Source organism: Pseudophryne corroboree, chromosome 1, assembly GCF_028390025.1.
Source record: "Pseudophryne corroboree isolate aPseCor3 chromosome 1, aPseCor3.hap2, whole genome shotgun sequence".
In the NCBI taxonomy this organism is placed as follows: domain Eukaryota; kingdom Metazoa; phylum Chordata; class Amphibia; order Anura; family Myobatrachidae; genus Pseudophryne; species Pseudophryne corroboree.
In genome coordinates, this window is record NC_086444.1 from 467,590,243 (window position 1) to 467,608,289 (window position 18,047).

General features: G+C 42.4%; 1 long non-coding RNA gene across 1 annotated transcript; it reads left to right on the top strand.

Moving 5' to 3' along the window:
• The first annotated feature begins 276 nt into the window (after positions 1–276).
• LOC134905784 (uncharacterized) lies at positions 277–16,765 on the top strand. The gene is made up of 3 exons (XR_010175766.1): positions 277–429; positions 16,344–16,452; positions 16,566–16,765. It is a non-coding gene; the product is annotated as an uncharacterized LOC134905784 (long non-coding RNA).
• The last annotated feature ends 1,282 nt before the right edge of the window (positions 16,766–18,047 follow it).

The window sequence follows — 18,047 nt, forward strand, 5'->3', positions numbered from 1 at the left end:
AGCTCCCTGCACTGACTGTGACATGCTGCAAGTACATAATATTTACCCTGAGTCAGGCTTATGACTATATCCATGCTGTTATATGTTTATGCTGCTAACAGGATGATTAAATAAGTGTTTGGCTATGTGCAAAGGTGTGCTGTTTTATCGCTGCTAGTTTCAGGAAGTGGACTGTTTAGATTTTTACATATATAGTGTGGCAGAGACAGCATTGTTCCATGTGAAAGTAATGTGGAGGATCCAGACCAGGTTTTGGAAGCAGTAGGAGAATCCCAGGTGTGTGATCAGCAGCACCTGGGATTTCCTGATATAAGGGTTTCCAGGGCAGAGTCACCTTGCTCTCGACGGTGGAATAGCTACACGAGTGATAGGCCTGGTTGTGTGGGTTAGACTAGGGACCACTGGAGCCTATCAAGAGTCTGCTATGCTGTGAGTACCTGTATGCTACGGCCTGTAATACCGACTGTATAGAATCAACTTTATGAATGCCAAATTGATTTCTCACAAATATTTAAAATGCCCGCTCTAATATATATTGTAAATTAGTGATGAGCGGGTTCGGTTCCTCGTAAACCGAACTTCACCCATTTTACACGGGTCCGAGGCATACTTGGATTCTCCCGTATGGCTCGATTAACCCGAGCGCGCCCGAACGTCATCATCCCGTGGTCGGATTCTCGCGAGATTCGTATTCTATATAAGAAGCCGCGCGTCGCCGTCGCTGGCGTGGCTGGCGTCCTCTCCGTTTATTAATGTTGCTGCAAATATTTGTGCTTATTGCTTAATTGAGGGGACTGGGGAGCAGCTGTATTATATAGGAGGAGTACAGTGCAGAGTTTTGCTGATCAGTGTCCACCAGTTTTATCCGTTCTCTGCCTGAAAAACGCTCCATATCTGTGCTCAGTGTGCTGCATATATCTGTGCTCACACTGCTTTATTGTGGGGACTGGGGACCAGCAGTATTATATGGGAGGAGTACAGTGCAGAGTTTTGCTGACAGTGACCACCAGTATATACAGCAGTACGGTACGGAAGGCCACTGCTCTACCTACCTCTGTGTCGTCAAGTATACTATCCATCTAGATTCTATACCTGTGGTGCATTTTAGTTTTGCAGTTTGCTGACAGTGACCACCAGTATATATAGCAGTACTACGGTAGGCCACTGCTCTTCCTACCTCTGTGTCGTCAAGTATACTATCCATCTAGATTCTATACCTGTGGTGCATTTTAGTTTTGCAGTTTGCTGACAGTGACCACCAGTATATATAGCAGTACGGTACGGAAGGCCACTGCTCTACCTACCTCTGTGTCGTCAAGTATACTATCCATCTAGATTCTATACCTGTGGTGCATTTTAGTTTTGCAGTTTGCTGATAGTGACCACCAGTATATATAGCAGTACGGTACGGAAGGCTACTGCTCTACCGACCTCTGTGTCGTCAAGTATACTATCCATCTAGATTCTATACCTGTGGTGCATTTTAGTTTTGCAGTTTGCTGACAGTGACCACCAGTATATATAGCAGTACAGTACGGAAGGCCACTGCTCTACCTACCTCTGTGTCGTCAAGTATACTATCCATCTAGATTCTATACCTGTGGTGCATTTTAGTTTTGCAGTTTGCTGACAGTGACCACCAGTATATATGGCAGTACAGTACGGAAGGCCACTGCTCTACCTACCTCTGTGTCGTCAAGTATACTATCCATCTAGATTCTATACCTGTGGTGCATTTTAGTTTTGCAGTTTTCTGACAGTGACCACCAGTATATATAGCAGCACGGTACGGAAGGCCACTGGTCTACCTACCTCTGTGTCATCAAGTATACTATCCATCTAGATTCTATACCTGTGGTGCATTTTAGTTTTGCAGTTTGCTGACAGTGACCACTAGTATATATAGCAGTACGGTACGGAAGGCCACTGCTCTACCTACCTCTGTGTCGTCAAGTATACTATCCATCTAGATTCTATACCTGTGGTGCATTTTAGTTTTGCAGTTTGCTGACTGTGACCACCAGTATATATAGCAGTATGGTACGGAAGGCCACTGCTCTACCTACCTCTGTGTCATCAAGTATACTATCCATCTAGATTCTATACCTGTGGTGCATTTTAGTTTTGCAGTTTGCTGACAGTGACCACCAGTATATATAGCAGTACGGTACGGAAGGCCACTGCTCTACCTACCTCTGTGTCATCAAGTATACTATCCATCTAGATTCTATACCTGTGGTGCATTATAGTTTTGCAGTTTGCTGACAGTGACCACCAGTATATATAGCAGTACGGTACGGAAGGCCACTGCTCTACCTACCTCTGTGTCGTCAAGTATACAATCCATCTAGATTCTATACCTGTGGTGCATTTTAGTTTTGCAGTTTGCCGACAGTGACCACCAGTATATATAGCAGTACGGTACGGAAGGCCACAGCTCTACCTACCTCTGTGTCGTCAAGTACACTATCCATCTAGATTCTATACCTGTGGTGCATTTTAGTTTTGCAGTTTGCTGACAGTGACCACCAGTATATATAGCAGTACGGTACGGAAGGCCACTGGTCTACCTACCTCTGTGTCATCAAGTATACTATCCATCTAGATTCTATACCTGTGGTGCATTTTAGTTTTGCAGTTTGCTGACAGTGACCACCACTATATATAGCAGTACGGTACGGAAGGCCACTGCTCTACCTACCTCTGTGTCGTCAAGTATACTATCCATCTAGATTCTATACCTGTGGTGCAATTTAGTTTTGCAGTTTGCAGACAGTGACCACCAGTATATATAGCAGTACGGTACGGAAGGCCACTGCTCTACCGACCTCTGTGTCGTCAAGTATACTATCCATCTAGATTCTATACCTGTGGTGCATTTTAGTTTTGCAGTTTGCTGACAGTGACCACCAGTATATATAGCAGTATGGTACGGAAGGCCACTGCTCTACCTACCTCTGTGTCGTCAAGTATACTATCCATCTAGATTGTATACCTGTGGTGCATTTTAGTTTTGCAGTTTGCTGACAGTGACCACCAGTATATATAGCAGTATGGTACGGAAGGCCACTGCTCTACCTACCTTTGTGTCGTCAAGTATACTATCCATCTAGATTCTATACCTGTGGTGCATTTTAGTTTTGCAGTTTGCTGACAGTGACCACCAGTATATATAGCAGTACGGTACGGAAGGCCACTGCTCTACCTACCTCTGTGTCATCAAGTATACTATCCATCTAGATTCTATACCTGTGGTGCATTATAGTTTTGCAGTTTGCTGACAGTGACCACCAGTATATATAGCAGTACGGTGAGGAAGGCCACTGCTCTACCTACCTCTGTGTCGTCAAGTATACTATCCATTTAGATTGTATACCTGTGGTGCATTTTAGTTTTGCAGTTTGCTGACAGTGACCACCAGTATATATAGCAGTATGGTACGGAAGGCCACTGCTCTACCTACCTCTGTGTCGTCAAGTATACTATCCATCTAGATTCTATACCTGTGGTGCATTTTAGTTTTGCAGTTTGCTGACAGTGACCACCAGTATATATAGCAGTACGGTACGGAAGGCCACTGCTCTACCTACCTCTGTGTCGTCAAGTACACTATCCATCTAGATTCTATACCTGTGGTGCATTTTAGTTTTGCAGTTTGCTGACAGTGACCACCAGTATATATAGCAGTACGGTACGGAAGGCCACTGCTCTACCTACCTCTGAGTCGTCAAGTATACTATCCATCCATACACTCGGGGAGACACCTGTTGTCCGTGGGACGAATATGGCCATTGACATGCCTGGTCATAATACAAAAGAAATCACCTCTTCGGTGTGGAATTATTTCAACACAAATGCGGACAACAGGTGTCAAGCCGTGTGTTGCCTTTGTCAAGCTGTAATAAGTAGGGGTAAGGACGTTAACCACCTAGGAACATCCTTCCTTATACGTCACCTGGACCGCATTCATCAGAAGTCAGTGACAAGTTCAAAAACTTTGGATGACAGCGGAAGCAGTCCACTGACCACTAAATACCTTCCTCTTGTAACCAAGCTCCTGCAAACCACACCACCAACTCCCTTAGTGTCAATTTCCACCTTACACAGGAAAGCCAATAGTCCTGCAGGCCATGTCACTGGCAAGTCTGACGAGTCCTCTCACGCCTGGGATTCCTCCGATGCATCCTTGAGTGTAACGCCTACTGCTGCTGGCGCTGCTGTTGTTGCTGCTGGGAGTCGATCGTCATCCCAGAGGGGAAGTCGGAAGACCACTTGTACTACTTCCAGTAAGCAATTGACTGTCCAACAGTCCTTTGCGAGGAAGATGAAATATCACAGCAGTCATCCTGCTGCAAAGCAGATAACTCAGGTCTTGTCAGCCTGGGTGGTGAGAAACGTGTGTCCGGTATCCACCGTTAATTCACAGGCAACTAGAGACTTGATTGAGGTACTGTGTCCCCGGTACCAAATACCATCTAGGTTCCATTTCTCTAGGCAGGCGATACCGAAAATGTACACAGACGTCAGAAAAAGAGTCACCAGTGTCCTAAAAAATGCAGTTGTACCCAATGTCCACTTAACCACGGACATGTGGACAAGTGGAGCAGGGCAGACTCAGGACTATATGACTGTGACAGCCCACTGGGTAGATGTATTGCCTATCGCAGCAAGAACAGCAGCGGCGGCACCAGTAGCAGCATCTCGCAAACGCCAACTCGTTCCTAGGCAGGCTACGCTTTGTATCACCGCTTTCCAGAATACGCACACAGCTGACAACCTCTTACGGAAACTGAGGAACATCATCGCAGGATGGCTTACCACAATTGGACTCTCCTGGGGATTTGTGACATCGGACAACGCCACCAATATTGTGCGTGCATTACATCTGGGCAAATTCCAGCACGTCCCATGTTTTGCACATACATTGAATTTGGTGGTGCAGAATTATTTAAAAAACGACAGGGGCGTGCAAGAGATGCTGTCGGTGGCCCGAAGAATTGCGGGCCACTTTCGGCATTCAGCCACCGCGTGCCGAAGACTGGAGCACCAGCAAACAGTCCTGAACCTGCCCTGCCATCATCTGAAGCAAGAGGTGGTAACGAGGTGGAATTCAATCCTCTATATGCTTCAGAGGATGGAGGAGCAGCAAAAGGCCATTCAAGCCTATACATCTGCCCACGATATACGCAAAGGAGGGGGAATGCACCTGACTCAAGCGCAGTGGAGATAGATTTCAACGTTGTGCAAGGTTCTGCAACCCTTTGAACTTGCCACACGTGATGTCAGTTCAGACACTGCCAGCCTGAGTCAGGTCATTCCCCTCATCAGGCTTTTGCAGAAGAAGCTGGAGAGATTGAAGGAGGAGCTAAAACAGAGCGATTCCGCTAGGCATGTGGGACTTGTGGATGGAGCCCTTGATTCGCTTAACCAGGATTCACGGGTGGTCAATCTGTTGAAATCAGAGCACTACATTTTGGCCACCGTGCTCGATCCTAGATTTAAAACCTATGTTGTATCTCTCTTTCCAGCAGACAATAGTCTGCAAAGGTTCAAAGACCTGCTGGTGAGAAAATTGTCAAGTCAAGCGGAACGTGACCCGTCAACAGCTCCTCCTTCACATTCTCCCGCAACTGAGGGTGCGAGGAAAAGGCTAAGAATTCCGAGCCCACCCGCTGGCGGTGATGCAGAGCAGTCTGGAGCGAGTGCTGACATCTGGTCCGGACTGAAGGACCTGCCAACGATTACTGACATGTCGTCTACTGTCACTGCATATGATTCTGTCACCATTGAAAGAATGGTGGAGGATTATATGAGTGACCGCATCCAAGTAGGCACGTCAGACAGTCCGTACGTATACTGGCAGGAAAAAGAGGCAATTTGGAGGCCCTTTCACAAACTGGCTTTATTTTACCTAAGTTGCCCCCCCCCCCCCAGTGTGTACTCCGAAAGAGTGTTTAGTGCAGCCGCTCACCTTGTCAGCAATCGGCGTACGAGGTTACTTCCATAAAATGTGGAGAAGATGATGTTCATCAAAATGAATTATAATCAATTCCTCCGTGGAGACATTCACCAGCAATTGCCTCCAGAAAGTAAACAGGGATCTGAGATGGTGGATTCCAGTGGGGACGAATTAATAATCTGTGAGGAGGGGGATGTACACAGTGAAAGGGGTGAGGAATCGGAGGATGATGATGAGGTGGACATCTTGCCTCTGTAGAGCCAGTTTGTGCAAGGAGAGATTGATTGCTTCTTTTTTGGTGGGGGCCCAAACCAACCAGTCATTTCAGTCACAGTCGTGTGGCAGACCCTGTGGCTGAAATGATGGGTTCATTAAAGTGTGCATGTCCTGTTTATACAACATAAGGGTGGGTGGGAGGGCCCAAGGACAATTCCATCTTGCACCTCTTTTTTTTTTCATTTTACTTTGCATCATGTGCTGTTTGGGGACTATTTTTTTAAGTGCCATCCTGTCTGACACTGCAGTGCCACTCCTAGATGGGCAAGGTGTTTGTGTCGGCCACTTGTGTCGCTTAGCTTAGTCACACAGCGACCTTGGTGCGCCTCTTTTTTTCTTTGCATCATGTGCTGTTTGGGGACAATTTTTTTGAAGTGCCATCCTGTCTGACACTGCAGTGCCACTCCTAGATGGGCCAGGTGTTTGTGTCGACCACTTGTGTCGCTTAGCTTAGTCACACAGCGACCTTGGTGCGCCTCTTTTTTTCTTTGCATCATGTGCTGTTTGGGGACAATTTTTTTGACGTACCATCCTGTCTGACACTGCAGTGCCACTCCTAGATGGGCCAGGTGTTTGTGTCGGCCAATTGTGTCGCTTAGCTTAGTCACACAGCGACCTTGGTGCACCTCTTTTTTTCTTTGCATCATGTGCTGTTTGGGGACTATTTTATTGAAGTGCCATCCTGTCTGACACTGCAGTGCCACTCCTAGATGGGCCAGGTGTTTGTGTCGGCCACTTGTGTCGCTTAGCTTAGCCATCCAGCGACCTCGGTGCAAATTTTAGGACTAAAAATAATATTTTGAGGTGAGAGGTGTTCCGAATACTATGGGATCAAAATGACCCCCACATTCTATGATTTAAGCTGTTTTTGAGGGGTTTTTGTAAAAAAACACCCGAATCCAAAACACACCCGAATCCGACAAAAAAATTTCAGGGAGGTTTTGGCAAAACGCGTCCAAATCCAAAACACGGCAGCGGAACCGAATCTAAAACCAAAACACAAAACCCGAAAAATTTCCGGTGCACATCTCTATTGTAAATGCCTGCACCTCTTACTACCATATACGATAAAAGTGCGCTGTACATCGCAAAACACTGTATCCCATAAGAGAAAACAATACACCCACACATTATCTGAGTTCCAAAGCTCATTGATGTATATATTTGTTGTTAAAAGGGTATGGATTCAATATATATTACAAAGTACAGTATACCTATAGTTACATGGTTACAACTCACACAGTAAGCAGTTAGAACATAGTTACATAGAGTTTCATGCAGTTACATACACTTACATTTACAAATACAGTTACATGCCAGCAATACAATACCATTATCCTTAAGTTATATAGATTTGTCTTTCCAAATCACTCTCTCTCTCTGTAAATAAATACAGGAACTGATCTGCTAGCAAGTCCATCATCGTCTGAGACCACACAGCCACTCTGAGACCAAAAGCAACTCACTCTGAGCCCACAAGAGACAGGAACTACTTTCCTGTGTGACTAGTTTCTGGGGGAGGGGTTCATGATGAACATGCTCAGCCCTTGGGGACGTCCAAAGGGGCTGGCCTGAGTTTCCTGTTTGGAAGCTTTTATTGTTTAAATAGATGTGATTTTAGCATTAATACATGTAATCATAACTATCCACGGCAATGTCCCACAACTTCACAACAAGTATCAAATTAATCTACCCACCAATCTGCTTGTTTTAATAGTAAACATGACAGGTGTATCTGGTTCTGTACAAATAATACACATTCATGACATTAATTCATTAGGTGATTTTAAATCACCATGATGCCTGGCACTTGATATTATTATAATTATGTACTGTATGAAATAAGTGTTGAATCCATCTCTGTGGCATGTCCGTGTAAATGCGTTTGTTACCATATATTGCTGTGCTCGCTGCGCATATTTGCAAGTATAGCGACTTAAATGTGTGTAGTTTGTATGTTCTCTTTATGTAATATTTTTGACTTTGACAGTCCACCCTTTGGCAGTAAACAACAACTGCCATCAATTATTAACATAAGAAAAAATATTTCATACCATATTCGGTGACCTAGACACAAGTATGTATGCATTTCGCAAATCAGACACTTGACTATATTTGAGGTAGACAGGGAGGAGGACGAGACATCCTCTATATGCACTCGGCGGTCACAGGACCACTGCTTGGGTGTGGGACAACATTCAACCTATAGAGTATGCTGGGACAGTGCTTTGGCGTATAATGTCTGATTTGCGATGAACATTTCACACTTACATGTACCTATGTCTTTGTACACTGATGTTTGGATTCAATTGAGGTTCTGCTGGGTAGGTGAAGAAGACACAAACAAATCGTGACAGTGACATATAAAATTTTCGTGATCTACATATTCCTATCATTTTCTGAACATTGTTTCCATTTCTGGAACGTATGCTAGGTCTGTTTAATCATTGAACAAGGGTTATAAGTAGTGTCCTTCCTAAATAACGTAACCCTTCGGAGTTCGGGAAGAGCCACTCATAAACCTTTCTTCCACATATATTAATGAGCTCTTTATCTGCAATGTGTGAATAGCCATTGTCTGACTGTTCCTGATTACCTCTGAACTCCATAACTACTAGACCTTTGATTTTTCTCTGATTTTAACAAACTGATCGGCTAATCCTGGGATCCTATAAGGAGATCACTCCTTCCTACAGAACCAGTTCCAGTCCCACACTCGACTCCTCATAAAAAAAACCTCGCAAAAATAGAATATCCTGAAAGAAAATGTTTGTCAGCGGGAAAGAGAGAAAAGAGAAATAGAACAAAACAACTCTTGTTCATAACAAATTAATTACAATGACTGGTCTTTCTGCAGTCCTTTAGTACGCTCAGGTAGTGTCCAACAGTGCCGTCTCTCAGTCTTCACGGAACAGAGTCTCTGGTGATACGAGGTTCTCTTTGCCATGCTCTTTGAATACACAGTTCACTTGGAACACACAGTTCACTTTGCTCTCCACCTTGCTCTTTGAACACACAGTTCACTTCGAACACACAGTTCACAAACTCGATGAATGTGAGCAATAAACTACTTTGTCACGAGTTCTCTCCAGGTCAGCGACCTTCTTGCAGTGGGACGAGTGGACCCAAGTCTTTCTTTTGGCGACCTTTAGTGCTGTCAACAAATCTTGGTATGGTCCTTCCCACCTGTCTATTAGGCAACCTGAGCGTAAGGGCAATCACACAGTCTCTTGGTTCATAATCAATACAGTTAGCATTTGGCATACCAGCAATCAACAGTTTCAAGTTCTTTTGTCAAGTTCTCAAATGCTGGCTCATCTCAACAAGGTACTGTACTGTCACCTTATTGGTGTATTTCTGATCATTGTGCGGATCAATCATGACATGAGGTTGTCTTCCAAAAACAACCAAAAAGACACAAATACCAAAACAAAAACAAATTTTGAAGAGAGTGATTCGTTGAGTGAAAATCTGGGAGTGGTTCAGAAGCTACATAATACTAGTGGCAGTATCTATGATCACAATAGTACAATTTCAAGCTTTGCTAAACCTTTAGGGGTACCATTATCTACACACAAATTTCTGCACAATTTTTCTTTGCGGTAAACACAGCAGCATCCGTGACGGCAGGAAATGCCTCTACCCAGTTTGAGAAAACATCAGTGCACACCAATACATAACAATAATTCCTAAAGGGTGTTGACTGTACGAAGTCGATTTGTATTTCCTGAAAAGATCCGTCTGCAGGAGGGATATGGGATGGCTCTGTTGGTATTGCTTTACCAATAATCTTCCTCAAGCAAGTAAGACAGGTCATTGCTCTCTTACCTGCATGAGAATAGAATCCTGGCGCACACCAGTAGGCTCTCATCAGCCTGTACCTACCCTCTTTGCCTAGATGAGTCAGACCGTGTGCCACCTCAGCTAGACTTGGAAAATATGCTCTGGGGGCTACTGGCTTACCATGTCCACCTGCCCACAGTCCTGAGGACTCCTGGCCATACCCCTTTGTCCTCCAGACTGCCTCTTCCTGCAGGGAACACAAATTTTTGTATCTTAATTTAACTATCGTGTGTTTGCAGTGTAGAGTACCATGAGCATAACTCAAAAAAGAAAAGAAAAAAGAAACATCTCTAGAGGAGAGAAAGAAGAAGAGAATGAAAAAGAAAATGTCAGGTTTGCCATTCACCAACAGGCATATCAGTGTCTATACAAAATTTCCCTTCACCAGTATTTCCATTCTCCACCCTTTGTGCATGACAAGGCACACTGCAGTAATACTGGTGTCATCGTGCTGTTGAGATATACTGGGTTTGGGCAGAACTCTGAAGGACCTAGGCATGTGGAGTTTGAACTGTACTTGGGTCCATGTATTGTACCACCCTGTGTGAACGCAAAAGATGAAGAGGAAACTGTAGAGAAACAGAATAGAGGTTGGTGACAGATGAGTTTGTAGAGGTGAAGAAGATTTTATAAAAATTTGACAACTGGATTGGGCACTACGGGGAAGTGATTCTCTACTTGGTCTACTCCCCTTAAAAAAAAAACATTTCTGTGTGTCTTATCTCTACTGGGACTATCCCAGCCATCAATCCAGTCTCCTGTCCATCCTAAGTTCATAGGGAACCCTGTATCTGTGAGATAATTTCCTCTACCTGTGATGGACATGCAACTAGAACAGTGAAATGTAACATTAGTAAGTTGCATTTATTTTGTTCTTCCCATTAGCTGAATCTGTGTTTTCTATATGGCTTATGATTCTTTACTATATGTCCCTTGGTCCCGTCTATGTGTTTAATAATGTGGCTTGTGTTTTCTGTCTAGGGGATCTATATTGACTATGTGTCCTACTACTCCTACAATCTCTGGCAAAATGCCCTTCCTTCCTACAAGTGTAACATATTATTGACAATCAGGGATCTGGGGTTTGGACTGATGGGTCTTTCCTGTATGTGCCAGTATACTTACCGTCCTCAACCTCTCCACCTGTTGTTCTCTGCGCCTAACACTATTCTTGTGATGTTCAATAGCACACTATCTAAGATTAGCTACTGTGACCTTTCCAATTTTGCAAAGAAGTCTGCACCCTGACACTCAATGCCTTATTGAGCCCGTCCATTTGCACAAAGACAGCCACCTCCCATTTGCTGAATTAGTGTTTACCAGTGGTTTTATCCAGGTGGAGAGTTTTCTATTTCTGCAAGAGACAAAAACAAAAAAAAAGTTTAACTAGCTTCTAGGTCATGCGAAGTATTCATTCAATCCTTCTCATCCCGTATTAAGGGTCTGTACATGGCCCATCATGTAGCTCATCTTTACTAGGGGCATTACTAGGAACAAATACTTCTTATATGGTAACTGAAAGAAATACCCTGGGGTTACCTTGTCTCTGTCCGCTTTCCTGCTGGCAAATACTAATGCGCGGACAGGTTTTTCTCCATTTCTGACGTTACTTTCTTGATTTTTTTGTTTAATTTTTTTTTTATTTTACTATAAATGTACACGAATGATACCATACTTACCTGTTCCACTGGTCTCAGCCACTTCTCCCACAGGCTACTGCTCTTCTTTTACCGGTTGGATACTCCTCTGGGTGCATGAGAAATGGCTGAAAACGATCAGGTCACCTTCTCCTCCTAAATAAAACTTTAACATTCATTAGTACATATATAGGTTACAGTCATATTTTTCATATTTTTTTATTATTTTCTATAGTTTGTATGCTGGCCGTAACTGCTTCCACATCTACATAAGGTGGTGTACTTGCATTCTCTTTTTTTCTTTCTACTTATTTATTGTTGCTACAAGTTCAAACAGTTCTTATATTTCCATCCTTGTCTTATATGACTTTGGTTAAACATACCACCTGCAATACCTTAGGATCAAACTCACCAACCCCTCTTGCTGTCACAGGTTTAAACAATTTGTATGTCTGACCCTTTGTTTTGGGGATTTTATCAGACATATTCTTATCCTTAAGTTCTGCAATACCTCTGGTTCAAAGCTGCCCACCTTAGGGAATGGTTCCCTATCTTTGTCAGTCACACGTTCCCATTTAGCCAAAAAGTCTTCAATACTTTTTCCTTTAAACTTCGCTGACCCCATGGGCCGTGGCTCTTCAACCTGAACCCTGGTTACAAAACGTCCCTTACTTGAGCAACTGGCTCCCATAATTGTGGGCCTTTTCCCACAAACACCAAAATACTCAATATAAGGTAACGGTGAAAGTTCTCCGAGCGCTCTTCACCTGCTCACCGCCCACGTTGGCCAGTACTACCATACACTGTCGATAGCGAAGGCAATGTACCCAACTTAGGGCCCTATGTGACCTATATTTACTGGAAGTTTTTAGGAATAACTTACCCTTTCCAGTAAAGTATCGGCCGTTGGAGATTTTCCTGAGGGAGACCAGCGAAAACTCCCTATGCACTTTATTATACACAAATCACGCTTGCGTATGCTCTATACAGTGCTGATGATACTGCGATTTTACGAAAAAGCTCGTAAAAAGGATATCACGTTGCGCTATATATCGCACCCACAAACGCGCGGTCCAATCGCACAGCGTATAGGTACTTGTTACTTATCTGCCGTACGACCACTGGAATCGAATCACAAGCTGCGAAACCTCAGCCAGAGCGTATAAAAAAAAAACTACATGGGTCACACAGTTCATAATTCACAATTCCCTACCACGCTCCTGTGTAAGTCTCACGACTTACGTATTAAACCTTATACTAACGTGAGTCAGCCGCCTCATGCCACCAAGCCTCCACTCACTTGATGTACCAAACAACGGGATCCCGCATTACGGGGTTCAAATTTCACTCACTCCTACGTTCGCTCACTCAGGTATACTTGGTTTTTTTCTGTACAGAAAATTAGGATTCATTCAAGTTGGCATCTTTACCCCCAGAGGCAATTAAAAAAAATTATTTATACTAAATTTTGTTTTTATACTAAATTTCTTTAGAAACCGGGTAGTTTGGTGCTATTGTAGCGTGGCTACTGTCCCACCTTTAAACTAAACTAACTAATGTGTAATTTGTACTTAGCGACCGTATTTCTTATGCAATTTGTGTAAGCACGCGATCGTGCGTGTCTCTTACGCTGCGTATACAAAACCGTACGTCCGCAATAGCACAAATCATACAATTTCTATAAATGTGAGCAATACCAACTATAATTGCTCACTTAACACAACACACATTCTTTCTGTATAAACCCTCTTACTACTGGGCCAGAACTGCGTTTTGTGATTTTACTCTTACTTCCTTAAATACTTATTTTAGTTTTAACTATATTGCACCAAAAATATCTCCGGTTTTACAAAGATCTATAATGACTCTAGTAATAATCAATAATTTAAATGATATGATTCAGATTGAATAGCCATCTTGCAGAACATACACTGATATAAACACCCACATAATTATAATAATATTGTATATATGTATCATTCATTGGTCTCCTATGAAACTCATTTACCCATTTAGTGCTTCTAATTTGCATATCAAAGCTGTGTGCTTTTGACTGCCTGTTCAAGAGGTTGTTCACTGCTAAGAAAAAGCAGTTAAACAGGTTAATTAACATTTCAATGGCTATTTCATAGCAAGCAGAGTTACCTAAATCCTAGAGGTAAAAGAAAAAAAAAAGAAAAAAACTTTGTTTTTATCTGTGTGTACTTCTTACATCAAGTATTCATCTCACTATTAACTTTCACTAAGCCCCATTGAAACTTTTTGTAATTGACTATGGCATGGGTTAAATAAATGCATTGGTAACTCATAAATTGTGTTTCATGTGACCAAGGAGAGATGATTATTCTTGAGCAGACTGAAAATCAGCCATTTAGAAAAATGACCTTCCCAAAATGGCCGCTGCTCCTCCCCCTTCCACATCCATGAGGGTTACACAAAATGGTGGACAGGCCATGTGGTTAGTCCAAAATGGAGGACAGACCATGCGGTTTCCTTTGTCACAAAGAAATCACACACCATGCAAGCACCTGAAGTTATTTTAGGCCTGAGTTAAAAATAAAAACTATATCAAAGCTATGCAGCAACTTTTAAATAAACTTTTAAACCTACTTAAACAGATAAACAATCCAATCTGAATCAAACACAATATGATTTATTTGAACCTTGTTTTGCAACAATAAAAATACATTTTAGCATCTTAAATATTATGAGAAACGCATTGTCCCTTAAATTTCATATCAGCATCTTACTAATAACACAACACAATACACATGGATGTGATTCGTCAGCATTTTGCGATGCGTCCATCATTAGCCGGTCGATCACAGCCGCGTTTGTAATGTACAGTGCATCATTAATAACGTGATATCCTGTGAGAGCCCCCATCTATGAATGCCAAATTGATTTCTCACAAATATTTAAAATGCCCGCTCTAATATATATTGTAAATGCCTGCACCTCTTACTACCATATACGATAAAAGTGCGCTGTACATCGCAAAACACTGTTTCCCATAAGAGAAAACAATACACCCACACATTATCTGAGTTTCTAAAGCTCATTGATGTATATATTTGTTGTTAAAAGGGTATGGATTCAAAATATATTACAAAGTACAGTATACCTATAGTTACATGGTTACAACTCACACAGTAAGCAGTTAGAACATAGTTACATAGAGTTACATGCAGTTACATACACTTACATTTACAATTACAGTTACATGCCAGCGATACAATACCATTATCCTTAAGTTATATAGATTTGTCTTTCCATATCACTCTCTCTCTCTGTAAATAAATACAGAAACTGATCTGCTAGCAAGTCCATCATCGTCTGAGACCACACAGCCACTCTGAGACCAAAAGCAACTCACTCTGAGCCCACAAGAGACAGGAACTACTTTCCTGTGTGACTAGTTTCTGGGGGAGGGGTTCATGATGAACATGCTCAGCCCTTGGGGACGTCCAAAGGGGCTGGCATGAGTTTCCTGTTTGGAAGCTTCTATTGTTTAAATAGATGTAATTTTAGCTTTTATACATGTAATCATAACTATCCGCTGCAATGTCCCACAACTTCACAACAAGTATCAAATTAATCTACACACCAATCTGCTTGTTTTAATAGTAAACATGACAGGTGTATCTGGTTCCGTTCAAATTATACACATTCATGACATTAATTCATTAGGTGATTTTAAATCACCATGATGCCTGGCGCTTGATATTATTATAATTATGTACTGTATGAAATAAGTGTCGAATCCATCTCTGTGGCATGTCCGTGTAAATGCGTGTGTTACCATATATTGCTGTGCTCGCTGCGCATATTTGCAAGTATAGCGACTTAAATGTGTGTAGTTTGTATGTTCTCTTTATGTAATATTTTTGACTTTGACAACTTGCTATGTGGTAACCTGCTGTGCAAAATAAACACCGAAAGTGTTCATCTAAGTCCCTGTGTGTGTGATCCTTGTCACAAGATATATATATATATATATATATATATATATATATATATACACACTTTTTTTAAAGATCCACATCAATATATTTAGAGGTTTTTTTCTAATTATTTTTTGTTCAATTCTGGGGATGGATGCATTTTACCTAGAGTCACTTTTTTATACCCATATGATCCACATATTTACCCTGGTTGCTATTCACCCATGACAGCCTGCTTGTGATTAGGAACCCTGCCACTGTGATGTGACCAGGAAACCCCTCAGATGAGATGCTGAACCCCACTATTGCAATGGTTGTGAAACTTGTCTTTTTAACCAGGGACCAGGCCCACTCTTGCTGCTGGGTGGGAAACACTGTGTAGAATACATTCTTTATACCTTTTCTCTTACCCTGCTGGTTTACCATGGTGGAGCATCCTTCCTGGACCCCCAAAATATGTGGACACTTCACGCTTGGAAGGCCTACTTGTGATGTGGGACCCCCCCCCGTGTTGTGTATACCTTTCAAGTGAGATGCTGAACACCAGTCTTGCAATGGTTGTGACACTTGTGTTTTTCCCAAAGCGGCGTACCTGGCCCAATCTTGTTGCTTGTTGAAACATAACATACCTTTTCATTAAACATCTTTTTCTCTTCCACTGGTTTGCCCTGGATGTATTTGAAGTCCTTATACCCCGACTGTGGACAGTTTGCGCTAACGGCCCCCCTCTACCCGGATGGCCTACTTTGTTATGTGGACTCCCCCACTGTGGTGTGACCAGGAGACTCTTCAGGTGAGATGCTGAATCCCACTCTTGCAATGATTGTGACACTTGTGTTTGTTCTTTTTGCTGCAAGATGAAACACACTATTTTACCTTTTTGTTAAACTTTTTTCTCTCCCACAGGTTTAATTTGGATGTTCTTGCAGACCTTAAACAGCCTAATTGATACTCTGAATAACCCCACATACCTTGAATGCCTATTTCTAATGGATTTGTAACCTTCCACTCTGGTGTTATGTGTAGCCCACTATTATGTCCTAACCAATCAATACTACTCTACAGTGACCAACAAAAATGTTCTATTACTTTAACAATTATTGATAGACAACTCAAATATGTAGTTTTAAAATTTTATTGAAATAAAAAGTTATGTTTTTATTTGGTTGTATAAATAAATCTTCTAAAATCTTTAAGTTCTCAGCTTGGTTCTTCTTCTTTGAGTTTTGTTCTTTTGTAGAACTCTGAAACAAATTGAGAAAAAGACTTAAGTATTTGCACTGTTTAGTTGTCACGGTCCTTACTCCATTTCCTCGGTAGCAGTTGTGGAACCACACATCCCAGCATTACTAGCCACTTTACAAAGTTTTGTACATTACTTTGTAATGTGGCCGGTAATGTGTGTGTTTCCGCAAGACCTGGAGGGCCAAGTGTCTGTGTTCAGTGCATTGGCTCTGCAGCAGTTGTGGAACCACACATCGCAGCATTACCAGCCACATTGCAAAGTTTTGTATATTACTTAGTAATGTAGCTGGTAATGTGGGGATGTGTGTTTCCGCAAACCTGGGCGGCCAAGTGTTTGTGGTCAGTGCATTGGCTCAGCAGCAATTGTGGGACAACACATCCCAGCATTACCAGCCGCATTACAAAGTTTTGTACATTACTTTGTAATGCGGCCGGTAATGCCGGGATGTGTGTTTTCGCCAGATCTAGAGGACCAAGTGTTTGTGTAAGTGTGTGTAGTGTTAGACATTCCATTACTCACCATTGTAAGCTCTACATGGTCAACATTGTCCACGACTCATTGATGACCATCCCTATGAAGAATATAAAAGTACAAGTGAATGAACAAGTAACACATCATGGTACATTATTTAATAAAAAAAAAGGAATGTGAGATCAGATTTGCTCTTTATTGGCCCATGTAAAATGTAACCACATTTTTAAAGGAGCTATCATCTTTTCCCACATTTATACATGCACGTGCATGTATTCCTAATGCCCAACTCCTTTGTGATACACCCCTACTAGAATGAAAACATGTTAAATGTAAAACAATTTCAAGAAAAAAAAACTAATGGGAGGTTGAAATAGGGATTGAAAAACAGAATTGAAAGAAAGAAAATATACAACCGTTATCTTCTGTCCGGCCTATCTTCCTCCTCCTCTTCGGTATCCGGATGTGGTGGTGTCCTTGTAGGCTCTGGAGGTCTTCAGGGAGCCCTTTGTGATGGTGCCAGTGCTGGTGCCGATGCAGCTGTTGAGGCCTGTGCGAGCATAGGTGGATGCTACTGGTACACTGGGTACATCCCTGCATACCCTTGGTACTACTGTGACTGTCCATACCAGGGCCCTGGTGGAGCAAGGGCATAAGGCGTCTGTGCAGCT